This window comes from Ornithodoros turicata, chromosome 1 (genome assembly GCF_037126465.1).
Source record: "Ornithodoros turicata isolate Travis chromosome 1, ASM3712646v1, whole genome shotgun sequence".
Lineage (NCBI taxonomy): Eukaryota > Metazoa > Arthropoda > Arachnida > Ixodida > Argasidae > Ornithodoros > Ornithodoros turicata.
The window spans coordinates 202,608,898-202,618,111 of NC_088201.1; positions in this window are offsets into that span (position 1 = coordinate 202,608,898).

Genomic DNA, 9,214 nt, shown 5'->3' on the forward strand with positions numbered 1-9,214 from the left:
AGAAAGTGGCGTCCGCCAGACAACTGTCTCGAGTAACAGAGAAGCTAAATGCGACGGTCCTAGCAGTTTTTCTAGCTCCATTGTACTACAGGGCCCTCCAGCGCCTGAGGAACACCACTCTTTTGCACGGATCCTGGGACTCCCAGGTTCATCTAACCAAGGTTGCCCTGGAGGAGCTCACCTGGTGGGTGACAAATATCCACTGTTGTCAAGGTCTTGCTAGAGGACCAGATTGTTCGAGTAATTCAGTCGGACAGTTCCCTGTCTTAATGGAGAGCAGTTTGTGGGGAGCAAATGTCTCATTATGAGTTGAAAACTTCTAAAATTAAACTATGCCCTTTCCATGTGTAGTGCCTCATATGCTATGACATTATGAATAGACTGATTGTTTTTCAGTATGGCTAATGAAAACATCAAGTACATTTTGTGAATTGGATCTATGTTTATGTGTGATCTGTGCTTGTTTGATTAAGTCTGCAAAAGGAATATTTACTTATTATAATTAAGATCACATATCTTCCATTGTGTTTATGCGTAGTGCTCATCCTCATTGTATAGTGGTTAAACATTTCTGATGTCAGTTGTGTGATTCGATTCTCCCAAAATCTGATTGCAATTGTGTGCCGCGTGTTACGATGATTAGAATTGTAGACTCCGCCTGCGCGTCATGCTTGTAAGGTCCTTCACTTGCATCGCGTCATTTGATAACAGATTCCTTTCAACATGTAATGTAAACTGTCCAACTGTTTGAGAAATATATACACTGTGAAATTTAATTCATAAAATAAGCTTTCGCAAAATATTAGTGATCCTCTTTTGTAAACAAAGATTGATGCAACATGCCTCTAAATTTCCATTAGCGATTCTTCTTCTACAATTGTATCCATCGGAGGTCAGAGTGTAGTCGAGTAAAATCTCAGAGTAAAATTGTCAGCGCTAATTCCACGCGCGGATCCTTGTACGTAGTGTGGAATAAACGTCTCCTTAGCAATCTTCAATCTAGCCATACTAATAAGCTGTTTTCGTTGCGATGTGTAGAACACATTACATTGATGACCAATATTACATTTATTATTTCAGTTATACGCTTGTTTATTTCGATAAATTACAGTTCGATTCCAAACTCAGAAGTTTTCGCTTGTTGCCTTGATTGATGAATTCCGAAGACATTAAATAGCTTAGTCTGATTATTGGGCGCTTGAATCCAGCGTTGATTAACGCAGGCGATACGTTGTCGCCGTGTTTGTATTGCTTCAACAACTTGCACTTTGTCGCGATGAACTTGCACAGTCTCTGATTGATGTTTCCCTTCTTTGTATGAAGATTCTTGAATGGCGTACAAGAGAGTATTAGATGAAAATCGTCCGGTGGTCCACCGCAATTGATATGTTCGTTGAGCTTCAATAAGTGACGATACATCACACCTTGTACGCTAATATTGAACTTTTGTTCATTTGACATCATTGCAAGAACTGCAAGAAGAAGAAAAATTAACGGCGTCGGGAACTTGGCGCCCCTATCGCCCGGCAGCAGCCGCAGTAGCCCCCTCCTGCACTCACGGTTGGGTCGCCGCAGGAGGGAGACCCCCACGTATAGCTGTGCGTGGCTGTCCCGTGTCTGGGGAAAGGGGGATCCTGGTGGTTGAGTGGAACCAGAGGTTGTTTTGGACCCCTCGGGGTCCCTCTGGGAATGCAATACACCACTTTAGCCCCTGCTTCCCATAGACGGGTGGTCCTGGAAGGCCAGGCCAGGACTATTCAGCTAGTCGCCATCTCTCTTTTCATTGCTTTCTCTTTCTCTAGTTCTTCAGCCCCTCATTTCCTTTTTCGCATTCTTTGGCGGCAAGGGTCAACCTTGTGCAGTCTTTCACCCTCCAGAAGCTGCACTTGGGTATAGTGCACAGGCAAGTGTTAACGTGTGAGACACGTTCCCTTGGTTGGGGTCGATGGTGGCCGACACACCCTTTGCACTGAATTCAACATTCACTCTTTATGGATAAATCAAATTCTAAAAAAACTGATCGGCGCCCAAAGCGGCACCGCACCGAAGATTTTGCAATGAGCTTCTTTGAAAGCGGTCAAGAGCCGTGGTTTCCTAAATTCCTAGTCATCCATGCAGAGAATGAAACAAAGTCGTTTGCAGGGCTGTCCCCATTTCTTGTGGCGAAGACACTCGAACAAGTAGTCGAGAAGTCTTACAACGCCAGGAAACTGAACACCGGAGACAAACAGGTTGAGGTACAAACTAGGCAACAAAGCACAGCACTCTCCTCACTAAAGACCATTGGAGAAACCCTAGTTTCTGTCACAATACATCGTAGCTTGAACACAGTGAAAGGGGTCATATCTGCCAGTGAGTTGCTACGATGTTCTGACTCAGAGATGACGGAGGGCTTAAAGGACCATGGGGTAATCAATGCTAAGAGGATCATCATCCGCAGAGAAGGAAAAGAAATACCCACACCACTTGTCGTTCTCACCTTTGGATTCCATAAGTTGCCTTCAAGCATCAAAGCAGGTTATGTCAGCTGCCCAGTGCGACCGTACGTTGAAGTCCAACAAACGGGAAAGTCCTGCTGTTGAAATACAGCACGAGTTTGAACTTCTCAAGGAGAGCTTCGGTGGTCACACTGAAATTGGCACAGGTGCATCGAAGACCAGTTCAGCGGTAACATGTGCCATGGTGTCTGGTGACTGCACAAAATCCCATTGTCTTAGCAGTGTCTTGTCCATTTTCAGTGCAGAGATGTACGCTATTGTGATGGCACTCAACCATGACTTACCAACGCGCATAATATCTTCTGTTGTATATACGGACTCATTTAGTGCCGTGCATGCAATTAATACTATGAAAACTCAAAAATCTTGTTGTGAGGCGTGCACAATACTTAGCGAGTGTCGTAGAGGGTAGAGGTTACACATTAACATTTTGCTGGGTACCTAGCCATGTCGGCATAAGTGGAAACGAGAAAGCTGACCGCGCAGCAGCCTCTGCCCAGGGAAGCGATGTCACACCTTTTTAAGTTCCCTGATGTGATCTAGTCCGTCAGTTAAAAAGAGACATTAATAAAAAATGGCAGGACTTCTGGGAAGCACAAACAGTCAACAAGTTGCACACCGTAAAACCGCACATTGGAAAGTGCGTGCAACACTTTCAGAGCCGGCTGCACGAAGTTTTGTTTAGTCGGCTCAGATTGGGACATACTTTCTTGACCCATAGGCATTCGTTACAAGGAGAGGACCCACCAGCGTGCACAGAGTGTGAAACTGACCTGTCCATTTTGCATTTACTTATTAGCTGTCCTTCTCTCGAGGTACATCGTCAACGCGTAATTTTTCTTTCCTCTCTGAACGCTGTGTACCTCTCCATCCAGCATTGCTGCTGAGTGATGAGGCCCTCGTTTCGTTTGAAAATGTTTTTAAGTTTTTTAGAGATGTAGGGATCATTAATAAGTTGTAGTGTCACAGTTACCCTTTTATGCAGAGATTTACACACCTTTTGGATATTTGAATATTTTTTTATCCTTTTAAAACAATCAGTATATTTTTAAATTAAATTTATTTTACACATCAGAGTATTGGCACATTATGATCTTTGTTGTCGTTGCGCCACTAAACTCCTAATCATCATCATCATCATCGTCAAGAAGAAAATTGTGTAGACGCTCTAGTGGAACATATCACGTGATAAGATTTTTTATGTACTTTCCATTTCAACCGTTACGTGTAATTTCAACAAATCCGTAATGAATCGTGCGATATAGACTGCTTGTATATGATAATTTGATCTGATTGTTTTCTTGATTAATGCAGTTCCCGTTACAATGATTACAATTACATCTGGTCTAGTGTATTTCAATTCTTCATTAGCAAACCTCAAGAACTCTACCATCAATCCCAGCGGCCCTTCCGATTTTGACGTGCAAATATTTTTATAACTATTGTAGATTCTGCATACAAGTTCTTGCACGTTCAATTCCATAATTTGTACCCTATCTCCGAATGCGACCATATCTAAGACGTATGGAAATGCTGTGATAATAGAATCATTTCGTTGCTCTTCTTTTTCGAATCAGCCTTTTATCATGTCCCCCCACGACCTATGGTAAGAGTACAAAATCCATCCATCTCTTCGTTGAAACTTCCTCGTTCTGATTTCTAGTGTGCTTCTAGCCTTAATTAAATCATATAGGTGCAATATGATTTAATAAATCAATAGGTTTATTAAAAATGTATCATGATATCAGACTTAGAATGTTATTAATATCCACCTGCCGTGAGAATTATGAAAATCAATTTACAAAAAGACGTGATGAGTAAGAAAAAACGTGTGCTTTCAATGATTCTACGTACAAGACCGCGCTAGAAACCTCCCTTCCCTAACTTGATTTGCAGGAGCGAGTTTATGGTTTTCAGCTATACATTGTGTACCAAGACCATTGTAGAATTCCCATACTCCCTGCGGCCGTAACCTTAGCGAAAGTGCATGGTAACTTTATGGCTAGCGGCTTCCCTCTCTCACTTCGAATCCACTAGGGAGTCCTGAATGAAAAAGACGTGTTTCTGTGATGTATTTGTGCTGCGTGGTTAGGAAAATGTTTGCCTAAATTAATTACTACTTTTACTTTGTTTCAGATGATCACTCGATTGATATTAATAAAAAATATTCTACTAGATGGGAACGTATTTTTGATCTGTGTGCGTTGATTTCCGCTATAGAAGGCTTTTACAATAATTTGCATTTCAGATGAGTTGTTTGTTTGTGGCGTCGAATAATGCTAACATCTATTTGCGATAGTTGATCAATAAGAAATTTCGCCTTTGTGCAAACTTGACCAGACCTAAGAATATTTCCCTTTGGAGGAAAGAATGTGAAAGAGAGAGAGAGTTCCCCACCCCGTAGATTGACAAAGGACGTTTGGTTTCTTTGCTTTGGGTTGTGTATATATATATATATATATATAGCTGAAATGAAAATTGAAACACAGACCACGAAGGTGCGGGAAGTAAGAAAAAAGGGATAATTTATTTACATTTAAGATACTTGGAATGCTAAAAGGGTTGTCGACGTTTCGACAGTGGCACTGTCTTCGTCAGGACTAAAGATGCGTAGCTGATTACACATTTCTTAAATAGGTTTGCTACATGACGTCATAATCGGTACGGGCACGCCACAGGCGTTTGTCAGTGAGTCAGGTTCGGGAATATTCCAGAAGGTCAAGTCCGGGTGGTGATGTCATTCGCCGTAGGTCATTATATAGGCCTATATATATATATATATATATATATATATATATGTTTACAGTTCAAACGTGTTAAGTTTTGTATTTGTATCTGTACTTACTGGCTTTGCACTGCGGCCTCCAGAGGTGTTGCTAACACCCTGGAACATTGATGTCTTGCAGAGACACAATGTTTGTGCCGACCCAAGAGCGTGTCACATCCCTACGCTGTGCCGATGAGAGCCAAGAAGCTCGAAACGGCCGTCCACAGCTGGGATTGTGGCACGCTTGAACTGTAAACATATGCCTCACGTGCAGCCATGGAGCATTTGCTCATTTTTGTATTTGTATCTGTACTTACTGGCTTTGCACTGCGGCCACCAGAGGTGTTGCTAACACCCTGGAACATTGATGGCTTGCAGAGACACAATGTTTGTGCCGACCCAAGAGCGTGTCACATCCCTACGCTGTGCCGATGAGAGCCAAGAAGCTCGAAACGGCCGTCCACAGCTGGGATTGTGGCACGCTTGAACTGTAAACATATGCCCCACGTGCAGCCATGGAGCATTTGCTCATTTTTGTATTTGTATCTGTACTTACTGGCTTTGCACTGCGGCCTCCAGAGGTGTTGCTAACACCCTGGAACATTGATGTCTTGCAGAGACACAATGTTTGTGCCGACCCAAGAGCGTGTCACATCCCTACGCTGTGCCGATGAGAGCCAAGAAGCTCGAAACGGCCGTCCACAGCTGGGATTGTGGCACGCTTGAACTGTAAATATATGCCTCACGTGCAGCCATGGAGCATTTGCTCATTTTTGTATTTGTATCTGTACTTACTGGCTTTGCACTGCGGCCTCCAGAGGTGTTGCTAACACCCTGGAACATTGATGTCTTGCAGAGACACAATGTTTGTGCCGACCCAAGAGCGTGTCACATCCCTACGCTGTGCCGATGAGAGCCAAGAAGCTCGAAACGGCGTCCACAGCTGGGATTGTGGCACGCTTGAACTGTAAACATATGCCTCACGTGCAGCCATGGAGCATTTGCTCATTTTTGTATTTGTATCTGTACTTACTGGCTTTGCACTGCGGCCTCCAGAGGTGTTGCTAACACCCTGGAACATTGATGTCTTGCAGAGACACAATGTTTGTGCCGACCCAAGAGCGTGTCACATCCCTACGCTGTGCCGATGAGAGCCAAGAAGCTCGAAACGGCCGTCCACAGCTGGGATTGTGGCACGCTTGAACTGTAAACATATGCCCCACGTGCAGCCATGGAGCATTTGCTCATTTTTGTATTTGTATCTGTACTTACTGGCTTTGCACTGCGGCCTCCAGAGGTGTTGCTAACACCCTGAAACATTGATGTCTTGCAGAGACACAATGTTTGTGCCGACCCAAGAGCGTGTCACATCCCTACGCTGTGCCGATGAGAGCCAAGAAGCTCGAAACGGCCGTCCACAGCTGGGATTGTGGCACGCTTGAACTGTAAATATATGCCTCACGTGCAGCCATGGAGCATTTGCTCATTTTTGTATTTGTATCTGTACTTACTGGCTTTGCACTGCGGCCTCCAGAGGTGTTGCTAACACCCTGGAACATTGATGTCTTGCAGAGACACAATGTTTGTGCCGACCCAAGAGCGTGTCACATCCCTACGCTGTGCCGATGAGAGCCAAGAAGCTCGAAACGGCGTCCACAGCTGGGATTGTGGCACGCTTGAACTGTAAACATATGCCTCACGTGCAGCCATGGAGCATTTGCTCATTTTTGTATTTGTATCTGTACTTACTGGCTTTGCACTGCGGCCTCCAGAGGTGTTGCTAACACCCTGGAACATTGATGTCTTGCAGAGACACAATGTTTGTGCCGACCCAAGAGCGTGTCACATCCCTACGCTGTGCCGATGAGAGCCAAGAAGCTCGAAACGGCCGTCCACAGCTGGGATTGTGGCACGCTTGAACTGTAAACATATGCCTCACGTGCAGCCATGGAGCATTTGCTCATTTTTGTATTTGTATCTGTACTTACTGGCTTTGCACTGCGGCCACCAGAGGTGTTGCTAACACCCTGGAACATTGATGTCTTGCAGAGACACAATGTTTGTGCCGACCCAAGAGCGTGTCACATCCCTACGCTGTGCCGATGAGAGCCAAGAAGCTCGAAACGGCCGTCCACAGCTGGGATTGTGGCACGCTTGAACTGTAAACATATGCCTCACGTGCAGCCATGGAGCATTTGCTCATTTTTGTATTTGTATATATATATATATATATATATAGAGAGAGAGAGAGAGAGAGAGAGAAAGACCCCACCAGGCTCAAGTAGGAAAGATGGCTGGCTTGGTTGACTACGTGTTGGATATACCTGTGTCAAGGTAATGTTTATAGTGCCTGAGTGGGACGAAAATTGTATATTGTTCGACTAGATTAGGTCGCAAGGATGATTTTATAATAGTTCAAAAGATAGATTACTTCCATTTCAATTTATTAAATTTGTAATGTTTCTTCTTTGATAGTTTGTTTCGATATTATTTTCCTGCATGTGTCTCTTGTTTACACGTTTGCAGCTGCGCCGTTTAGAGTGTTTCTCTGCTATTCAGTGTTAAGTTCGTGCATGTTTATCGTATTGAGAGATTGTTTTTAAATTACGTGTTTGTGTTTGTCTGTTTTTGTCCCTACCATGTCTCGGGTTTTCAAGTAATGGTTTTTAAATTGTTTTCCCTTTGTGTACCTCTTGTTTACGTGTTCGATGGTGCATTGGTTTCCCGAGCAGCACAGCCCATCGGTCCGACGTCGGCGGATCATTGATTCCCAAACGGGGTTTCCCCGGGGTTCAGTACCGGGAGCGCTCCGGGAGTGCAACATCACACCCGCACCGGCCCAATATTGGCTCCCGGTACCGACGCCCGACGCGTCCCCATTACGATTTCGGTATTGGTTCCGTCGTGGTTCTGGGGGGACATTTATTGTATTTATATTTTTATATTAATGTTTTATGTATGTGTTTGCTCAGACCTTGGCAGGTGGACTCCTGTGCCTGGTTCGTTCCCCTTCAGTGGCAAGGCATGCCGCGCTATTCTGCTGGCAAATTGGCATTGGATAGTGATGCACTATCCTAAGCTATCCAATAATTATGCTCATGACAAACCGTGTAAAAAAGTAGATATAGGCGTGTTCTGATTTATTGCGTGACCCAACGTTACTAAAACCATTCAATGTTGTTCTTCGGCCGCCGTCCCCGATTTTCTTTTGCGAGCTTCACGTCCACCATCCCGGTCAGGAGCTCCAGCCAAGTAGCGTCAAATTCTCCCATCAATTTGTTGCTCGGTGACCGTCTGGTACCTCTTGAGCAACACATCTGGAAGGAAAGAAGTATGGAACGTACCCGGAATGGTAGGCGGATGCAGTTTCTGGAAACACGAAGAACAAGCTTGTATGATATTTACCAACAACGCAAGAGTAGAGTCGCAAAGACGAAGAGTTCTTTTTTTGCTGCGCTCCTTTCAGGCTGTACTCCAGTGCTACCGTGTTCCTCATCACCCGGTTCATGATCAGACGTTACAGTTTCTTGCATAGAGTTTCCACCCATGCGTGACAAAACTTCGACCTGGAAGAAAATACATGGGTCGACGTACAAATATTTGAACACCACGACCGGAAACAAAGATTTTAAAGTCCGAGAGTGTTTCATGCCTTGATGGGCAAAAAACTCAGATACTTGGGAAAATGAAATGTGACAAAACGAGAAAGTTACAGGTGGAAGAGAAACCCACCAGGTATACCTTGGCACGGTCCTCACATAGCAGTGTTTCCAACTGCAGAAGTTCATTCTCGGTGCTGACTGGAAGATATGGGAAGTTTGGTATCCCGTCAGACTTCCCTTGGCAATATGTGTCTATGAAACAATCAACTGTCTCAAGGCGCTGCTCTACCAACTTCACGCTTCTTTTAATATCAAGCAGCAAGGTGATGACGTTTCGGTCGAGCCCT